Source organism: Loxodonta africana, chromosome 25 (genome assembly GCF_030014295.1).
Source record: "Loxodonta africana isolate mLoxAfr1 chromosome 25, mLoxAfr1.hap2, whole genome shotgun sequence".
In the NCBI taxonomy this organism is placed as follows: domain Eukaryota; kingdom Metazoa; phylum Chordata; class Mammalia; order Proboscidea; family Elephantidae; genus Loxodonta; species Loxodonta africana.
In genome coordinates this window covers 31,245,382-31,267,626 of record NC_087366.1, presented here as the reverse complement: position 1 = coordinate 31,267,626, position 22,245 = coordinate 31,245,382, and the positions used below count along the sequence as shown (strand labels likewise).

The 22,245-nt window shown below is 42.6% G+C and overlaps 1 protein-coding gene across 1 annotated transcript in view; it reads right to left on the bottom strand.

The window, feature by feature from the left end:
* The window catches only part of GALNT2 (polypeptide N-acetylgalactosaminyltransferase 2), a 269,895-nt gene that overhangs the window by 141,676 nt on the left and 105,974 nt on the right, over positions 1–22,245 (bottom strand). The window lies entirely within an intron of this gene.

The window sequence follows — 22,245 nt, the reverse complement described above, 5'->3', positions numbered from 1 at the left end:
TGAGTTCAATACACAGTGAGCTGATGGGACCAGGGATGCCGGAGGAGGAAGAGGTGGCTCTGGCCTCAAGGATACCTGCACCAGAACCTGTCAAGTGGTTGAGAATCCAAGGGAAGAAAAGAGTAGGGATGACCTTTTTCCAAGGGAGGGTTTGTATTTCCTCACTTTACAACTGCATTTCGCATCAGTGGGAAGACAATACTACAAAGAGTCCCAGGACTTGGACGATTTGTGAGGGTGGGAAACTGAGATTGGGAAAGTGGGTTAAATACCATAATTTGATAGTGGTTAAATTAAAGCCGGTAAAAGGAAAGTAGCTCTCCAAACATCTTAGATGGTTTAAGGACACCCTAGGGCCAGATTCTCCCTAAGGGCCCCTCCTCAGAGTGTTGTTAACTGACTTGTTTACTTCCACTGCCTATAAGGGAGGGAGGGAAATAGATCTGCCAAGCATCTTGGGCTTTCTCTGATGTTGACTGCCAGTGGAACAGGGCTGCAAATTAAGGACCTAATGTGAAACCAGAATAAGGTATACACTTTGGCAGAATTTATTTACCTCATTTGGGCAAACAATTTACTCCCAGAGAATAATTTATCAACATTAAATTAAACCAAATAACAACTCCACAACCACAGAGCTAAATATATTTTTCAAGCACTTGGGATCTGATGTCTGAATAAAAAAAGAAAGACTTCTGAGAGGCGACACACTTAATGCAAATCAGACATATCCCACGGCCAGTAACTCCCCCACACAGACTTCTGGGAGCCAAGTACTGTCAAGTGGTCACTTCCATCTGCAGATGCCACTAGGACAAGCTGCAGCAGCAAGGCCACCCTCCAGAGGAGAATCAACTATGCTTCATATCAGCACAGGCTGCCAGCTGTGCAGAAATTTACCACTGCAAACACTGTGGCTCTTTAAAATGTAAAGTGAGATTTGCAAGAGGTATCAGCTTATAGAGCCTGGGCCAAGTGACACATTCTTTCCAAAGGCAACCTACTCCACCAGTACTCCACGTTTTCATTCAAAAGGTATAGTAAATTAAAGAGAACCCTTAAGACTCTCCCCTCTAGAGATCAGCCTTTCCTTCTGTCATTCCTGCATGGAAGCTCTACAGCTGGGCTTATCACATTAAGGTTGTCATGGAAATGACAGACAGGGGCATCTGTGAAGATGACTTCACTGCAGAAGGGACAGAAAGCACACTGGGCTTGTGAGAGGAATCATTCCAGACTGGTGGTCTGAGCTCCACCCACCTGTCACAAGACCACTTTAAAGACTGCAAGTGCTCCAAGTACAGTATTGTGACAAATGTATTAATACATGTTCATATGTCAATTTAAATATTTTCACTACAAAAAAAATTGAAAGGTATTTAAAATTTGATTTTAGATGTTATTTGGTTACCAATGAACTTTTAATCTATGTACTTCAACTATCGGCAATTATTTCTCTGCAAATCTTCCTAAGTATGCAGGAGTGAGAAAATCTAACCTACCAACTGCCTTGTTATTACTGTTGTTGTTGTCAGTTCCAACTCATAGCAACCCTATGCACAACAGAACAAAACGCTGCCCAGTACTGCCCAGTCCTCACAACTGTTGCTATGTTTGAGACCATTCTGCAGCCACTGTGTCAGTCCACCTCGTTGAGGGTCTTCCTCTTTTTTGCTGACCCACTACCAAGCATAATGTCTTTCTCCGAGGACTGGTCCCTCCTGACAAAATGTCCAAAGTATGTGAGACAAAGTCTCGACATCTTTGCTTCTAAGGATTATTCTGGCTGTACTTGTTCCAAGACAGATTTGTTATTCTTCTGGCAGTCCATGGTATTATATTATTCAATATTCTTTGCCAACGCCATAATTCAAAAGCATCAAATCTTCTTAAGTCTTCCTTATTCATTATCTAGCTGGGTGAGGGATACTTTAGTTCTCAAGGTGACATCTTTGCTTTTCAACACTTTAAAGAGGTTTTTTATAGCAAATTTGCCCAATGCAATACAGCGTTTGATTTCTTGACTGCTGCTTTCATGGGCATTGATCGTGGATCCAAGTAAAATGAAATCCTTGAAAACTTCAGTATTTCCTCCATTTATCCTGATGTTACTTATTGGTCCAGCTATGAGGATGTTTGTTTTCTTTATGTTGGGTGTAATTCATACTGGAGGTTGTGGTCTTTTATCTTCATCGTAAGTACTTCAAGTCTTCCTTACTTTCAGCAAGCAAGGTTTTGTCATATGCCTATCACAGTCCTGATGGCATGTTCTCCTTCAGACAGTCCAGCTTCTGGGATTATTTGCTCAGCATACAGACTGAATAAGTATGGTGAAAGGATACAACCCTGACACACACCTTTTTTGACTTTATTCCCTTATCCTGTTCAGAGGACTGCCTGCATGAGCACAGCTACCTTACAATGTGATAAAATACATGGGAACTCATTATCTAACAGTAATGAAGTTATCAGAGTCACATTTTGTAGATTTTTAATTAAACATTATTTTATTTATTTATTGTTGCTTGCTTAGAGTATTTTGTAGCCAATAATTATTTTTTCCCCAGAACATTTTCACATGCATTTGGCCAGTATTACCACCGGCTAATGAATCAAGTCATTTAATCTTGTACTTAAAATCAAAAGCAAATGTTGTCAGGTGGGACTAGTAACTCTTGCCCTATTTTCTACATCTAAAACTCACATCACTATCTTTAGAGTTCACCCAACCAGTATTTCAGGCAAACTATCACTGTTTACTCAGACAATAAACGTTTCCTTTTCCCCACAACCGGGATTAATTAGCCTATAGGTAACATTCCTCAGCCTCCCTTTGTTCTGGACTCCTAATCAATCATGCCCACCATAAAATGAAAATGTACTTGCCCTTATAACTAGGGCATAGCAAAGTATCAGGGACTTCAAATACTGTCAGCAGGCACTGTACATCAATAGTTTCTCATCCGTATGTGTTAGAATTCCTATCTTACAAAGAAGGCACAAAGATCAGAGAGGTTAATTAATTTGTCCAGGTCATACTGTGGGTAAAGCAGCTAAAAAGCTGGCCCTTTATAAGTCAGGATGGGGATGACAGTCTAGGGTTCCATTCCAAGTTACAAAACCCTTATACTCAAAATGTCATAGAAACCCAAAAACACATTTCCAGGAGGCCATTCACAAAGGACTGCTTTGTTGTGGACTCCCTAAAACTGCAAATTTCCATGTTACCTACCTGATCTAAAAGTAAGATGAGGACGAGCAGCCACTGCCCACTCACACACCACTAACTATGTGGCAGGCCCCCTGTAGGCACTGTACAAGATTAATTCACTGAATCTTCATTACACCTCGATGAGATGCTTTCCTCTCCCCATTTTGCAGATAAGAAACTGAAGCACCAAGAGTTTAAGTAACATAAAGGTAGCAGATAATGAGGCTGGGATCCGAACCCCAGGGAGTCTATGTTCAGGGTCCATAGTCATAATCATTTTGCTATACTGCCTCTAGATGAAATAGTGCTCCCACTCCCCCAACTAAATGGCCAATTCTCTTCATTACCTAGTGCTGCTATAACAGAAATACCACAAGTGGGTGGCTTTAACAAAAAGCAATTTATTTTCCCATGGTTTAGGAGGCTAGAAGTCCAAATTCAGGGTACCAGCTCTAGGGGAAAGCCTTCTTTCTCTGTTAGATCTGGAGGAAGGAGCTTGTCTCTTTAGCTTCTCCCCCCTGATTCCTTGGAGATCTCCATGTGTCTTGGCATCTACCTTACCCCATCTCTCTCCTGCTGGTTTGTTTAATCTCTTCTATAGAAGAGATATACCCTACACTAATCCTTCCTCATTAACATAACAAAGAAAATCCATTCCCAAATGGGATTATAACCACAGGCACAGAGGTCAGGATTTACAGCACATATTTTTGGGGGGACATTATCTACAACACCAGTACTAAAGTAAACCAATATATCACCTATGCCAACTTAGAATACATTTGAGTGATAAATTCCTGAAAAGACAGTTCAGACTCCCTGCTGAGGCAAGTGTCCATGTATAAACCAGGTTTAGTCTACACTCCACTGGCCATTCTCATTCCCCAGCCTCCACCCAGGCCTTTCCAAAGGCCAGATACTGAGAAATTTAGTAACTAGGAATACAACGGGGAGCAGACATCCCCGCCTTCATTGATTTCACAGACAAAAGGCAGTTACAGGCAAGTGTACCATGCAGGAAGCTAGCAGGAGTACAGGGGACTCTGGCTCTCAAACAAGGACACCAAGCAGGAGTAAGTGGCAGGGAAGGCTGGGAGGACAAGTGACACCTTCTTGGAGACCTGTAGGAGGCAGGAATTGACTAGGCAAGGAGAAATGACTGTGGGTGGTACGGGAGGGGTGAAGGCTGAGGGAAGATGGAAAGTGGGAAGCCATAGAAATGACAGGATATTTTGAGACTTGACACATGTACTTTAGGAACATCACTTGGGCTGCAATATAGAAAGTGGGGGGGCGGGGAGGGGCAACAAAAAAGAGGCCAAGCGGCCACTGTGACAACGTAGGAAAGGAAAATTGTGGGCTGGAATAAGTCAAGGTTTTAGAGATGGAGAGGAGATAAGTCCAGTTGTTGAGAAACAAGAGGGCCTGGTGATGACTTGATGGTGAGAGTGAGAAAGGAGGAATCAGAGTGATGCCAGGCTTTCTGATAGAAACATTTGATTTAGGAAATAATATTGGAAACATTAGTCCCTGTCCTTGAGCGCAGAGAATGTGACCCAGCTGGAGTTAGACTCACAAGAACACATCAACTGGGCCCTGAGGTATAAAGACAATAGATAGAATAATCCTGGAAAATATCTTTTAGGGAAACTTTCACTCATGCCAGAACACAAAAGACTTTCCACTCTTATCTCTTTCTATTAACACATAAAAGTGAATAGAAATTTGTTGGACCAATGAAGACTCTCCTGACTGTCCTTACTGAAACCTGTACCAATGATCTTTAAGAAAGGCAATTCATAATGTAGGATGATAGTTTCTAGCCAATCTGTGAAAAGGTGAAGCTTTCAAAGGTTTTGCCCATTTGTAATGTTAATATATACGATGACTCTGTAATCTGCCTTGGACTCAGGCAGATATGGCTGTGGCAGCATGGACGTCCATTTTCCCACTTCTGTCTATTCTGTAATATTCCTTAGACTCGGACAGACATAGCTGTGGCAGCGTGCTTGTCCATTTTCCCATTCTTGTTTATTCTGTATTGTTCTTTGGACTCAGGCAGACATGGCTGTGAAGTGTGCTTGTCCATTTTCCCATTCTTGCTTACTCTGTAACATTTCCTTGGACTCAGGAAGACGTTAGTTCTGGCAGCATGCTTGTCCGCTTCTCAACTTTTGTCTTTTTGAATATATGCCGAATAAAACTCTTTTTGCTTTACTAAACTTTGTGATGTTTTTCCCTTACAACACATTTAATAGAAATGACATTCACAGATAAAGATAAGAATGTTGTTTGGGTAGGATAGGAGTGGTGCTAAGAAATGAAGATGTTTGTTTTGGAAATGCTGACGTTATTGCAAGGCATGAAGAGGAGGTATCTGGAAACTCAGATGAAGATACCAGTGGAGATACAAGTCTGGAAAGCCACAAAGTAATTAAAGCTACCGTGAGCGTGAATCGAAACCCTGGTGGCATAGTGGTTAAGTGCTACAGCTGCTAACCAAAATGTCAGCAGTTTGAATCCACCAGGCACTCCTTGGAATCCCTACGGGGCAGTTCTACTCTGTACTATGGGGTCGCTATGAGTCAGAATTCGCTCGATGGCAACGGGTTTTTTCTTTTTTTTTTTGGTGAGCATGAAAGAGACACCCAGTGTGATGGATTATGACCCCCAAAAATGTGCGTATTAACTTGGTTAGACCGAGATTCTCAGTATCCTATGGTTGTCCTCCATTTTGTGATCCTAATTTTACGTTAAAGAGGATTAGGGTGGGATTGTTAACACCCTTACCAGGTCACATCTCTGATCCAATGTAAAGGGAGTTTCCCTGGGGTATGGTGAAAAGGAAGGGAGTAGAGAGTTGGGACCTCAAACCACCAAGAAAGTAGCACTGGGAGCAGAGCACATCCTTTGGACCTGAGGTTCCTGCACTGAGATGCTCCCAGGCCAAGGAAGACTAATGATAAGAACCTTCCTCCACAGCTGACAGAGAGAGAAAACCTTCCCCCGGAGTCAGTGCCCTGGATTCGGACTTCTAACCTATTGAACTGTGAGAGAATAAACTTCTCTTTGTTAAGGCAAATACTCTTGTAGTATTTCTGTAACAGCAGCACTAGATTACTAAGGCACCCAGGGAGTGCGAGTGGAGGGAGAACAGGGCCCAGGGAGAGCCTGAGAGATCAACGTCCAAGGGACGAATGGAACAAGGAGGTGAGGCCACATACAGATGGGAAGAGCCGGGAGTCAGGAGCCAGCAGACTTGAGTTTCCAGTCAAGGCCTTGCCAATAAGGGATGGGAGTCCAAGGAAGTCATCTCACTTCTCTGGGCCCTGCCTTCTATACAATTAGGAAGGTGGCCTACATGAATGATGTCTGCCTGCAGGCTCTAGAATACCTGTGGTAGCAGATACATTCAGTTAGCACTTTATTAGTCTTTTTATACTTGCTACTTACTGCACGGAGCCCTGGTGGTGCAGTGGTTAAGAGCATGGCTGCTAACCAAAAGGTCGGTAGTTCGAATTCAGCAGCCGCTCCTTGGAAACTCTATGCTATGGGGCAGTTCTACTCTGTCCTACAGGGTCACTGTGAGTAGGAATCCACTTGATGGCAATGAGTTTGGTTTTTGGTACTTACTGCATAAATCTTTGGTATCCAAAAGGATTTCATTCTCTGAGGGCAGAGGGCTGTCTCCTATTTCTTTTGTAGCCTTAGAGTGCCAGGGGTCATAGTGATTGCCTAATAATGAATGCAGTTGAAAAAAAATCCTCACCCTACTTATTCAGATTGCTTTTACTGGTTTCAACCACTTCGCAGTGGGAACTTTTGGTTACAACAATCCCCTCCCATATATTCACATACATTTTAAGAGTTATTTACAGCAGTGGTGGCTCAGTTTAAAGAAGGAAGTGTACTGAATGCAAATTTATAGAGAAGGCCCATTATTCATAGGAGTCCGGGCTGTGTCGCCAATTGATCTGTTTGTTTTCTCCCTGCTAAGGGAAAAATGACACAGTGACAGGCAGGTCCTCTCTTTAGTGACAAGTATAAACTGCTGAGATAGAGGAGTAATGATGTGGTTTGATGTTGGGTCAAAGGTTGCAAAGAATTCTCAGCCCATGATGGGTAAGCTTGCTTTTATTTCCCAGGATGCAGACCCATTTGTGCTTTGTTTCTCAAGCCCTCAAAGGAAGGATGTTAACATTGAATACATAATGACTAAGCCATAAGTAGGTAGTGCTTTATAAAACTGTAGACAAGGAAGGGCTTGGTAGGTCTGGCTCAAAATTGAATCCTGGCAGGGAAATTTAACCAGAGGTCTAGGATTCCCTGCCAACCAAGTAAGAAGCATATATGAAAAGATACGTCTCCTGCCCCCCGTTGGCTTTATGACTGGGACCACAGTGTTGGATACGTCTAAATGCAATCTCTGCAAAGAAGTCAACTGTGGCACTGAGGTTTCTTCTCCTTTTTAAACTGGCATTTGGGTGAAATAATGAGGACCCTAATTCCACTGCTCCTACTTACTAACTTACCCAGGCTGGTCATTACTATCATTAGAAATTCGAACTTGGTTAGTGTTGAGTCTAAAAGCTTAAATTAAACATTCTCCCTACAATGTTCTTAGGAATGCATGAAAAAGAAAACAGTCTATTACCTGAAGCACAAATAGAATTAAGTCAGGGCATAGCCACTGGACAGAAATGGGTTTGGCTTTTTGGTATGGTGAGATCAGGTGGTAATAAGCGATCAGGCAGCAGCAAAAATTCACCCTATTTCTAAGTACATAAGATAGCAACAACGTTTTAATAAATTGACATTGTTTTCAGAAACAACAATACCAATAAACTGGTGTATTGACTAGTTATAAAAATTAAATCTTCAAGTGATCTACAGATAGAACACAATCCTCATGAAAATTCCTATAGCCTTTTTTTGCAGAAACGGAGAAGCTGATCCCCAAATTTTTATGGACCTCAACCAGCCAAAACAACCTTGGAACAGAAGAACAAAGTTGGAGGACTCACCCTTCCCAATTTCTGAACTCACTACAAAGTTACAGTAATCAAAACAGTGTGGTACTGGCATAAGGGCAGGCATAGAAGCCAATGAAACAGAACTGAGAGTCCAGAAATACACCCATACATCTATGACCAAATGACTTTTAACAACAGTGTCAAGATCATTCAATGGGGAAAGAACAGTTTCATCATCAAATGGTGCTAGGACAACTGGATCTCCACGTACAAAAAAATGAAGCTGGACCCATACTTCACACCATATACAAAAATTAATTCAAAGCACATCAATGACCACACCTAAGAACTAAAATCATAAAACTGTCAGAAGAAAACACAGGGTAACGCTTTGGGATGTAGTTTTTGACAACGGACTCTTAGATATGGCTTCAGAAGCATGAGCAACAAAAAACAAAATAGAAATTGGACTTCATCAAGATTAAAAACTTTTCTGCATTAAAGGACTTTACTAACAAAGTGAAGAGACGACCTACAGATTGGGAGGAAATTTTCAGGGAATCATATATCGATAAGGGTTTAATATCCAGAATATATAAAGAATACAGAATTCAACAACAAAAAGACAAACAAGCCAATTAAAAAATGGTCAATAAGGACTTGAATAGACATTTCTCCAAAGGAGATAAATAAATACATTTAAGCACCTGAGATGATTCTCAATATCATTAGTCAGTATGGAAATGCAAATCAAAACCACGAGGTACCACTTCATACTAAGATGTCTGTTATCAGAAAAATTGAAAATAACATGTTGGTGAGAAATTGAAACACTCACTCACTGTCGGTGGAATTGTAAAATGGTGCAGCCACTGTGGGAACGAGCTTGGCAGTTCCTCAAAAAGGTAAACATATAATTATAATACGACCCAGCAGTGCCACTCCTGGGTGCACACCAAGATAACTGCGAACGGTGACTCAAACATATACTTGTACACCAACGTTCACTGCAGCACATTCACAGAGGCCAGAAGTGGAGACAACGCACCCGCTGCCCTCAAGGCAATGCCAGCTCCTAGCAACCCTGCAAATACAGAGCAGAACTGCCCCACAGGGTTTCTGAGGCTGTAAATCTTCACGGAAGCAGACTGCCGCATCTCTCTTCTGCAGAGCAGCTGGCGAGTTTCAACTGGTGATCTCTCAGTTAACAGTCAAGCACGTAACCACTGTGCCACCAGGATTTCTTGACAACAACCTAAGTGTCCATCAAAAGGTAAATAAACCAACTGTGGTATGTACATATGGTGGGACATTATTCAGCTATAAAAAGAAATTAAGTTTTGATTGATGCCTCAACGTGGATGAATGCTAAAAACATTATGCTGAGAGAAATACACCAGACGCAAAATAAAAATATTGTTATGATTCACGTAATACCTAGAACAGGCAAATTCATGGTGCTGTTGGTGGTAGAAGCTGCTGCCAAGTCGGCCCCCAGCTCATGGCGACCCCAGGAATACAGAGTAGGACTGCTCCCTAGGGTGTTCTTGGCTGCAGTATTTACAGAGAAGTTCATCAGGACTTTCTTCTCAGGAGCCTCGGGGTACGTCACAACAGCCAACCTTTAGGTGAGCCCTCAACTGCAAATCACCTGCACCACCCGAGTTGCTTCACCAACCCAACCAAAACCAGAGTTGCTTCACAGAGAAAGAAAATAGAAGTTACCAGAGACTGGGGGTAGGGGCAAATGAGAAGTTACTGCTTAATGGGTACAGAATTTCTGTCTGAGGTGATGAAAAAGTTTTAGAAATAGATACTGGCAACACCAAAAACAAAAACCAAACCCATTGCCGCAGAGTCAATTCCGACTCATAGCGACCCTACAGGACAGAGTAGAACTGCCTCATAGGGTTTCCAAGGAGCGCCTGATGCATTCGAACTGTGAATGTTATCAATGCCACTGAATCATACACTTAGTGGCTAAACTATTTTGTTATATTACCACAGTAAAATTAAGTGTAAATATATGTTATGTTATAATATTAAAAATAATATTCCCCATTATATTTCCAATATGATCTGTCTGTTACAAAATAAGAACAAAAATAAAAGTGGCCTGACGTTTGTCCGAGGTAAGGTATCAGCCATGCTGGAGGGAAGGGGCTGGTGATAAGCAGGAAAGTGGGCACTGAAAGCTGCTAGCTCAGTCAGGAATACGGGTGGGAAAGCTGCTGTGGGAAGGAGCAGAAGAGGTTCAGCTGGCTGGAAGAGCAGCCTCTTAAGCAACAGCAGATTGCCATCAACTTGTTAGGGGTATTACTTATTTCAACCCTTTGTTTCTCGGATGAGGAAGCAGATCCAGAAGGCCTGAGGGAGTTACTGTATAGCATCACTGTGATGAATCAAATTACCCCAGAACTTGGTGGCTTAAAATAACAAACACTTATTATAAACTCACACAGCTTCTGAGGACCAGGAATCAGGGAGTAGCTTAACTAGATGGTTCTGGTCTGTGGCCTCTCAAGAACTTGCAGTCAAGATGTCCAACAGGACTGAAGTCATCTGAAGTCCTGCCTGGGGCTTAGGATCTGCCTCCAAAATAGCTCAGTCGCATGGCTCTTGGCAGGAGGCCATAGTTCCTCACCATGTGGACCTGTCCATAGGTTGCTTGACTGGCCTCAGAACATGGCAGCTAGCCTCCCCCACAGTAAGTGATCCAAGAAAGATAGCAAGGAGAAAGCCACAATGCCTTTTACGACCTAGACTAGTCTTAGGAGTCACACACTGTCACTTCACAACGTTCTATTTGTTAGTCCTGAGCCAACCTGTCTGGCACACACTCAAGGTGAGGGGAATCAGATCTCACCTTTTAAGAGAAGGGCTATCAAAGAATATGTAGGTATATTTTAAAACCACTACACTTACCAACGCCATCAGACTTGTTAGTAGCAGAGAGATGAAGCCAGAATACACCAAAAGTAGAACAATGCTGAACCCTGATAGCTATTCATGTGTGGGGCTGTGAGGTGATGGGAGCTCAAGGTATGAGTCACAAAAGGGGCAAACTTGTGCAGTAAAAATGTTGTGCTGGGCTAAACCAAAAGCAAAATTTTCCTGAGTAAACTGAACATTTTGAAGGCCAGTGTAGCAAGGGCCGGGGTTTGGGGACCATGGTTTCAGGGGACATCTAAGTCAATCGGCATAATAAAATCTATTAAGAAAACATTCTGCATCCCACTTTGAAGAGTGGCATCGGGGGTCTTAAACGCTAGCAAGCCACCATCTAAGATGCATCAATTGGTCTCAACCCACCTGGATCAAAGGAGAATGAAGAACATGAAAGACACGAGGTAATTATGAGCCCAAGAGACAGAAAGGGCCACATAAACCAGAGACTACATCAGCCTGAGACCAGAAGAACTAGATGGTGCCCAGCTACAACCAATGACTGCCCTAACAGGGAACACAACAAAGAACCCCTGAGGGAGTAGGAGAGCAGTGGGATGCAGACCCCAAATTCTCGTAAAAACACCAGGCTTAATGGTTTGACTAAGACTAGAATGACCCTGGAGGTCATGGTCCCCAGACCTTCTGTTAGCCCAAGACAGGAACCATTCCTAAAGTCAACTCTTCAGACAGGGATTGGACTAGACTATGGGATAGACAATGATACCAGTGAAGAATGAGCTTCTTGGATCAAGCAGACACATGAGACTGTGTTGGCATCTCCTGTCTGAAGGGTGATGAGAGGGTAGAGAGGGTCAGAAGCTGGCCGAAGGGACACGAAAAGAAAAAGAGGAGGGAAGGAGTATGCTGTCCCATTAGGTAGAGAGCAATTAGCAGTATATAGCAAGGTGTTTATAAATTTTTGTATGAAAGTCCGACTTGATTTGTAAACTTTCACTTAAAGCAATAAAAATTAAAAAAAAAAAAGTTGTGTCTTACATTGTGTTCTTATCCATAGTCAAATATAGAGACTATTACCCCGTCCATGGTAACATATTTGAATTCTGAAGCACCACCAGAATAAACATGCTTACATGTACAAAACTGGATAATGACAAAGAATATTATATACATACACACAGCTAAATCATCAAAGCCTACCTCATAATTTAAATGACTAACATTACATTTGTTAACAAAGATATAAAAATATTATTGTGGAAGAAAAAAAATAGGTTGTTTTTAATCTCCCCTGACCAAAATAAATTTTGTCACTGCTAAATTATTTCAGCTGACTAGACCATATGCTCAGAGGCAGATTCAGTTACCAAAAATACCATCTGAATGATTACTTGATTCCTTTGCATCAATCGTCTCATTTTCACTGTTGTTTAATAACTGCTCAGTAATTACCACCACCACAACCAATCCATACAGCAACATTCAAGTGCTGGAAAAAAGCCAAGTTGCCAGATAAGTTACAAGGATGTGATAATCTATATTTCCCCAGCCCCTTTCTCAAGAGGTAAAAGCACAATGCCACATTAAGACACTACAAAATCACTACAGCACTGTTGATTCAATAGTCAAATTTTTAAGAGTCTCTTTTGGATCCTCCTCAAAGCTCAAGACCAACACATCCCCTAACCAAGCATTCTCACTACAAGTATAATGGGATCCATGGAAGAACCAGAAGGCCCATTTATTGTTTACTCTGCAGGGTGTCCTACCAGAGAAGTGCAGAAAAATAATCCCTAGCTCTTAAGAGAGGATGAAGACACCTGCAGATACGCCACGCCACTATCTAAACTTTTACTTTCTAAAGAGGGCGTGTGACCATCACAAATTGACGAATGTAATTTTAATTCACTGGAAAAGGGTCCTAAGAGTGCTAGAGTGCCTAGGGATGCCCCTTTAGCTAGGCTAGTCAGCTCACTCAGAAACACAGTAAAACTTCTCTTGAAACCAAACACTGGTATCTACGCATTTATTAAAGCATTTAGCTTTTGCTTCTAAATAAAATTTCCCATTAAAAACAATAGCTTTGGTTTAAGAGGAAGGGTGGTATCTCTCCTCCTAATCAACAGGAAGGGAGACACGATAGATCTTATAGGCCAGAAGTATGGTTCATTCACTTGTTAAGCACTGATTTGTGGCGTGCACAGCAGGGCAGCAGTGTAACACACAGTCCCATCACCTAGGGAGAGGTGGTAGAATAGAGCTGGGTGAGTGAAAGCTTCCAACAGGCAACTCCTCCCATGGTTTTCGAAAGCTTTACTCAAGAATAAAAAAATATGAAGGGTTCAAGAATCTGGACCTGGCTAGAGCAAAGAGTGAAGGAACAAGAAAGGCCAACTTAATCTGCATCTCCAGGGGCCCAGTCGTGGATATTTCTAGAAGCTCTCCAGGCAGCTCTAGCACCCAGCCAGTGTTGAGAACCACTGCCTTCATCAATTTACTTACAAGTTTACATTCATCACTTCAACGGGGTTCATGAAACTAATATTGTTATTGTTAAAACAGGGGTTGGAGGGCAAATTTCTGTTGTGAGTCCAAGTCCACAGTCTGCTTCATCATTACCCATTTATTCACAAAAATAGAAAATACATTTTGGTAAAAGTTACCACTTCATTTGTTTTACTGTGTGGCCTCAGAGAAGACCAGGCTGGAAATAAACAGTGTGCTGCAGCTCAACATCTGGGAGCTGTAACAATCGCTTGTAGTGAAGTCATGAGTTGTGACGACATTGCTATCAGTCCTCTATATTTAACATTTCCAGCAGGCACAGTGCTTAGAGCATTACCTTTCACACTCATTCCACACATGGTCAGTCAACTGCCTTAATTTAATCAAAACATTTCCACTTACATCTCTGTGGCCAAGTCCAGGTTCCACAGCCATCCGTGGCACTAGCCTGCTCAATCTACTACCTCTAGGCTCCTGAAACTCAAACTAGGAAAGGTCTGGAAATGCGTTGCTGACACAGCCCATCAGTCCTGGTCTATCTCTACAACTATGCGTAACTTCAGTAACTTCTGTCCAGCTCAGTATCCCAACATGTAACATGGCAATTAAAAAACACCTCTATGCTATTCCCTGCAACAATGTTAACTGACAGGGTTCCACTGAGTCGTAAGGCATGATACAATTTAAGACATTAAGTCCCATCAGTAAGAACACTCCACTTGCTTCCTTAGGATTTGAGGGCCTAGCCTTAATTCCTCTTCCAGTTATACAACTCAGGCTAATAATAGCAACCAACCCACCCTAAACCTCACGCTTATGGTGATGACGGAATAGAAGGTGGCCCAGAAGCAGCAGTGTACAAGGCAGACTATTAGCTCACGGCATTTCCTCCTCCTGGTTGAAGTCAGCTCTCGGGTCTGACCACAATGTTCCAGTGACTTCTGTAAAATCAGCTGATAGTAAAATAAACTTCCTTTCCTTCCCATAATTAGCTCATCCATTAACTTGTTAAAAGATAAGTGCTCACTTCCCATCTGTGGTCTTCCTCCCAAAAGCCTACCAAACCAAACCCAGTGCCGTTGAGTCGATTCCAACTCATAGCGACCCTGTAGGACAGGGTAGAACTGCCCCATAGTTTCCAAGGAGCGCCTGGTGGATTCGAACTGCCGACCCTTTGGTTAGCAGCCGGTTACCAGCCGTAGCACTTAACCACTATGCCATCAGGGTTCTACAGCCTCAGTCTAATCACAAGAAAAACGTTAAGACAACCCCCCACTGAGAGGCATTCAAGGAAATACCTGGCCAATCCTCCTTAAAACTGTCAAGGTCATAAAAAAAAAAAAAGTCTACAAAAATGTCACAGCCAAGAGGAGCCTAAGGAGACATGACAACTAAATGCAGCATGGGATCCTGGATGAGATCCTGGAACAGGAAAAGGACCAAAAAAACCAAAAACCAAACCCACTGCCGTCGAGTCGATTTCAACTCATAGTGACCCTACAGAACAGACTAGAACTGCCCCACTGAGAGTTTCCAAGGAGTGCCTGGCAGATTCGAACTGCTGATCTCTTGGTTAGCAGCTGTAGCACTTAACCACTACGCCACCAGGGTTTCCAGGAAAAGGACAGTAGGGGAAAACTAAAGAATTATGAATAAAGGTAGGGACTTAACAATAATGTATTGATATTGGTTCATTAGTTGTAACAAATGTATCATATTAACGTAAGATGTTGAAAATAAGGGAGCCGGGTGCCGGTTATGTGGGAATTCTCTGTACTATCTTCACAATTTTCTGTAAATCTAAACCTGTTTTAAAAAGTAAAGTTAAAAAAAAAATGCATGCATAGATCTTATTTATATAAACGGAATATAATTAACACTAATACTCTGGGGCCAACATGTGTCAACTATGTCAATTTTTAATGGCAACTGTGAGCCCTCTCCATTCCCTCTCCCTTCAAGGAAACTAAGGTGCAAATCTCTTGATAAAATGCTGATCTTTAAACCAATTTTGAGGTTTAAATTCTGAGGGAGTAAGAGAATGCAATGTCCAGGAATAATCTATTTCACTGCACAATCTTCTCTTCAAGAGCAGCCAACCCACACTAAACTTTCATGCTTCTGGTGAGTACAGAACAGAACGTGGTCCAGAAGCAGGGGTGCACAAGGCAGGCTATAACATGCAGCACTTCCTCCTTCCTACTTAAAGTCAGCTCTCGGGCCTGGCCATAATGTGCCTGTGACTTATGTAAAATCAGTTCGTTGTAAAATAAAAAACAATTTCCAAGAGATGAGAGAAAAAGTGTTAGGAAAGTGGTTAAGCAGAGGCAGCGCTGCAGCACTGAGGTGATGCTGAGGAGATGGCACTCACACACAGCAGGAGAGCAGCCAGCCAGTGGGACAAGGGGCATGCTCGTCAGCATCCACGTCCACGCAGCCCCTCTGCGGCCCTGGCTTCTGCCATGACATCTCCTCACCTCGAGGCCCCACATCAACTGCCTCGCCTCCCCACCCCCAGTCCCCACCAGGACGCCTCTCTGCTGTGTACTCCGACTTCAGCATCAATCCTCTGCAAGGCGGCTTCCCTTTTGCCTCCTCGCACAGGTTATCTGGTCTCAGAGAACCGCACTGCAATGCTACCCTTCCAGCAGCAGGTGTTGCCATCCTACACTGCATTCCCTGATCAAATCCTTCCACTGGGGAACTTCGTTGTTGTTAACTGTTGCTGAGTTGGTCCTCGACTCATCGGGGGACCCCATGGACAATGGGATCAAACTGTTGTGTGATTTTCATAGGCTGATTTTTGGAAGTAGGTCACCAGGCCTTTCTTCCTGGTCCATCTCAGTCTGGAAGCTCTGCTGAAACCTGTTCGATATCATAGCAATGCACAAGCCTCCACCGACAAACAGGTGGTGGTTGCACACTGAGGTGCTTTGGCTTAGAATCCAGCTCAGGTCTCCCACATGGAAGGTGAAAATTCTACCACTGAATCGGAAGCTTAGGGTCCATAAAAAAATTGATTCCTCAGCTGCTCAATTCTGTAACCATCTGACTCAGAACTGGCTAAAGGAAAGAAAGGGTGGAGACCCTCACTGGGCATCAGATCTGGAGTCTCTTTTGAAGAGCATGTCTAGGAGAAAAATAAGTCTCAGAATGATATGCCAAAGTTTCCAAGTGGGACAGTGTTAGAAACTAAACAGATCATTTGTAATTAACATTTGTAATTTCCCCCTTATCTTATCACAAATCATTACAGAGGCAGGAAGCCCAATTAGCTATATACTAGTTGCACACGTGAATGGACGAGACAACCATGTACTGGTCCCCACCTGTGCCAAGCACTGAACTGCGTGCTGAGACAGTCTCTTTCTTACACCTCACGACTTCCCACTACAGCAACTGTTCCTTGTTATAGATTAAATTGCGTCCCCCAAAAATATGTGTTATCAGTTTGGCTAGGTCATGATTTCCAGTATTGTGTGGCTGTCCACCATTTTGTCATCTAATGTGATCTTCCTATGTGTGCTGTAAATGCTATCACTACGAGGTTAATTAGATGGGTAGGCAGCAGTTATGCTGATGAGATCTATAAGATTGGATTGTGTCTTAAACCAATCTCTTTTGAGATATAGAAGAGAGAAGCGAGCAGAGAGACAGGGGGACCTCATACCACCAAGAAAGCAGCACCGGAAGCAGTGTGTCCTTTGGACCCAAGGTTCCTGTGCTGAGAAGCTCTGAGACCAGAGGAAGATTGATGATAAGGACCTTCCTCGGGAGGTGGCAGAAAGAGAAAGCCTTCCCCTGGAGCAGGCACCCTGAGTTCGGACTTGCAGCCTACTACGCTGTGAGAGAATAAATTTCTCTTTGTTAAAGCCATTCACTTGTGGTATTTGTTACTGCAGCACTAGATAACTAAGACCAACCTTCTGTTCTCCTTAGAGCAAATTACCTTTCCTTCAGAGGGAAGACTCTCAGTGCGAGCATAACTCAGATTTCAACTACTTCCCTTCTAGAACAATTAGGATTAAAGAGAATGGGACATTGAAAATAAGGAAGCCTGAGAAGAGGAGACCGCTTTGGGAGAGAAGAAGAAAGCACAGACAAGTGCACTCCAGAATCAGCTAAGAAAGAGAGGGGGTGGGGCACATCTGTACGCTTGGCAAGGCCAACGCTATGCCACCTCAAGGCTGAGAACAGAGGCGTCTGAAGAGTACTTGATGCCTTATGTCAAGTTCAGTAGGTTAAATAACAGTCACCCAAAATGGTTTTTGGAAAGGTAGGGAGCATTTGACTGCAGGACCGGAAATGAGGCACATCTCCAAAGTCCACAACATCTGCCACCAAGGGAAATAAACTTGTAGGCATCTCAGTGACACTAAAGGGAGGAACTTTCTGGAAAGTTTCTAACAAATGAGAAGCAGTAAAAGGAAACTATACATCTATTTTTTTAATTTAAAATGTGTATGTTCTCATCAACATTCCCTTTAAGGTTCAGTAGCTACTTGCTGTGTGATTATTACTCAAATACCCTATAAGGACTGCCTCATTGTCCTAAACCTGTTTTTCTAATACAGTCTTTATTAATAAATTCTTTCAAAACAGATTTGTGCGAACAGACTTTTCCCATGCATTATTTGCCCATTTTACAGAGAAGTAACAGAAAAGAAAGATATAAAACACACAGGAAGAGGTGGCTGGTGCAGTACTGTCAGAGCCCAGATTCCACACCAACCTAATCCAGTGTTGTTTCCACACCTCTGAGGTCTTTTCTTAGAAGGTTATTTAGGTCAAAGAAATCCTTGGTTAGTATCCAAATGGCTAGTGTGCTCATCTGCTAACCAAAAGGTTGGAGGTTTGAGTCCACTGAGAGGCTCCTTGGAAGGAAGGACTGGCGATTCACTTCCAAAAAAATCGGTCACTGAAAACCCTATGGGGTAGTTCTACTCTGACACACATGGGGTCACCATGAGCTGGAAGTGACTCAACAGAAGCTGGTATTTGGATCAGACCCCAGAAGCCCAGTGAGGCTTTCACATCTATCCCCTGCAGTGCCTGCTGTGAAGCAGGACTCTGCATGGAAACCCTCACCCAAGAGTGTGGAAAATCCACCCAGTTTGGCTATGTCTTCTGGCATGTTCCCAGCATGCTGATCCCAAAGAGCTGTCTCCCTTCCCCTGGTGTTCTATCTCTGGGACAGGATAAAAAAACCAACTCACTGCACTCGAGTCAATTTCTGCACACAGCGCGACTCTACAGGACAGAGTAGAACTGCCCCACAGGGTATCCAAGGCTGTAATCTTTACGGAATCAAACTGCCACATCTCTCTCCCAAGGAGCAGCTGGTGGGCTCAAACAACCAATCTTCTGGTTAGTAGCGGAGTGCATAATTGCTGTGCTACCAGGACAAGATGGTCAGCACCAATCGGGGCCTTGTGTTTAGCACTTATTTACACTTCCATTCTCTGCCTCAACAGCAGGGACCCTTTCCACCCTGTTCTAATACTTGGCATTTCAACATATGCTGCAGATGTCCCACTATCTTATTTACAGCAAAAGGATACAGTGTAAATTAATGTAACCCAATTGGAAAACAATTTGGCACCATATATCAAGAACTAAAAAGACACACATAACCTTTAAGCTGAGATATGTCACTTCTGGGAATTTTTCCTAATGAATTAACCCAAAATAAGATCTAATTTTATGCATGAGTGTTGCAGTAATGTTTATAAGAAAGAGAAAAAAAAAAAAAATGGAAGAACCTCAAAATGTTCACCAGTAAGAGGTTAGTGAAACTATATTACGGGGACTCAAAAGAATAGTATGCAATCTTTAAAAATTGTAATCATAAAGATCACGCAGCAATACATGCAAAATGCTTATGTTAAATGAAAAGGCAGGAGACAAAATTTTATGAGCAGAATGAAACAACTATATAAAAATATGTATACATATGGATTAGCTTGGAATGAAATGCACTAAAATATAAATGGTTGTAGGAGAGTAGAGAATTATGGGTGCTACCTCTACTTTTCAAACTGTCTGTAATGTTTTTAAATTATCTTCATGAATAAAGTAACAAAGGACTGTTCAAGCTGGAACTTGGGACCTATCGCTAAAGCATGGTGGCAGTTGACCAGTCTCTGGCTTGAGGTTACAAGCACTGCCCCGGGTCATGGGACGAAGCCCTCAGATGGCCCAGGACCTCCTTCTATACGCACATGGCATCTGCTCTGCAGGTACGGGGCCTAGGAACTACTCTAGAACCCAAGGAGGCCTCTCTCCCCCTGGAATTGGACAAAGGGCCCAGGAAGTTTTGTGGTTTCCTCAGCAGGGGAAGAAGCTCAAGGAAGAGGCTTGGCACTTCCACGTTTAGCTCAGACAGGCCAGTTGCCAGGCTCATCTCTTCTGTGTGCACCACTTTCCCTCTGGAGTGTTTTCTCCAGGAAACTGGTCAACAAAAGGCCAGTGATCCTGTTCCTATGTGTTCATGGCAACTTCTGGCACTGAACTTTTAAAATAAGGATGCACTAGGCTTATAAGGAAGTTTACAGCCAACCACATGCACAAAGAGAGAAACGAAAACACATCCCTCTACCAAGCAACCCAACACTGGGTTCAACTGCCCCATTTCCCAGGACATGGGGAAGGGGATGATGATGATGACAATGATGCCATCTCTACCAACCTGACATTTCCTGAGAAGTTCTATGTGACAGACATTGCAAGTAGCTGTGTATGTGCTGCCTCAGCTATTCTTCATAACACCCTTGAGGTGTGTTACTGCATCCCATTTTAAGATGTGAAAACTGAGACTCGAAAAGATAAGATCGATGGCGTGTAGCTAACAGGAAGTACATTTAGTGTCACACCAGGTCTGACTGGGCCAGAGTCCATGCTCTATCTACTATGCCATGCCGGTTCTGGGATGTGCTGCCCGACCCAGTGCCAGAGTCACCAAAATGACTAAATCCAATATGCTAAGCCATGTAAAGTGACTCGCAGAGCCTGGCCCAGAGTAAGGAGACCTCCCATCCTTCCTCTTATCTTCTCATATACAACTTTAGAAAATTATAATCTTCTATTAATAATTGTTTTCAAAGGTTGTTTTAACCCTCCACATGTCACCTCATTAGATCATAATAGGAAAGCTGGAAAAAAAGGTGATTTGTGCAAAGAGTTCTGACTTTGCAGGCAAATTCATATTCCTGCTCTGGACTGGACCTCACTAGAAACAGAAACCACCATGTTTTCTCCCGTGGTGATGTTGGAAGAAATAAAAAATTATGTGTGATAAATGCCAGCAGTGTCTGACACACAGTAAGTTATCAGTAAACAGTGAGCCCTGTCCCACACACCCACCTTAAAAATAACACGGCACTCCATTTCATAGCCAAGAAAACTAAGGCAAAGAAATTACATGAGTTATCCACGATCCCACAGCTACTAATAAGCAGCAGAGCTGGGACTAGTCAGGAGTGTTCTTGCTACTGCACCTTGGGCTCCGTGAGTCTATAATATAGGAATGACCAGTCACCATCACCAAAAAGGCGTGCTGACTCCGTGAAGCTTGCTCCCAGTGGTGCTTGGATCTCACCTCTACTGCACATTGACGGCTGAGAATTGAACAATCACTACTGGCAATAATAATGCTGAATTCCACAGAGCTTGTTTACAGCAAGCACACTTTATAAGCCAAAGATTCATGTGTCCATTGGCTTTGAAAGGAGAAAGATCTAGATTCATATCTTGGCTCCAGACCTTTATAAATTATTAACCTCTCTAATTTTCAGCTTCATCATCTAAAATGCTAGATGCTGAGAGGATTAGAGATGGTGTACATGCAATGTTTGGAACATAAAAACCAAAACACCAAACCCACTGCTGCTGAGTCAATTTCCAACTCATAGCGACCCTATAAGACAGAGTAGAACTGCCCTAAAGGGTTTCCAAAGACAGGCTGGTAGATTCGAACTGCCGACTTTGGTTAATGGCTGAGTTCTCAATCACTCTGCCACCTGGGCTCATAGTAGGTGTTTAAATACAAGAGCCTCACTATAATACCTTGAGGAATGTGGTTTTCTAGGGAGGCATTGGACTGGATGAATTAAGTGCTGGAAGGAACTCACCAGAAAGATGATCTCCCTTCCGTGATTAAGAGCAAACATCACTTGAGTCAAATCAAGCTGAACATGCAAACTCACCTCCATTCATGTCTACACAAGCACTATAATCCTGAATCTTGCCAGTAAACCTAGCTAACCAAGAGTGCGAGGATTTAAAAAAAATTTTTAAAGAATTTTATTAGCTAGTGGGTCAGTGGGTTAGTGTTACCAAAGGTTTATACCCCATATTATTCCAAAAATGATTTAGGTAGCTTACAATAAAAACCTAAATAGAAATACAAAACAAACAGAACATCACAACTGAGGACAAGAGGAAGTAAAACGCTGTGGTCTACTTAGAATTGATTCTCACCTTCCTAGAGACCAAAGTAAAGAGGGTAACAGGAAGAAGAATTAAGATGTAATGAGACTCAATCATGGGCCACAGACTTTATGTATATTTTCATTTTAACGACACAACAACTTTACGAAGGAAAGTATCCCTGCATTGATTTTATAGATGAAAAAAATGGACGCAAGTAAC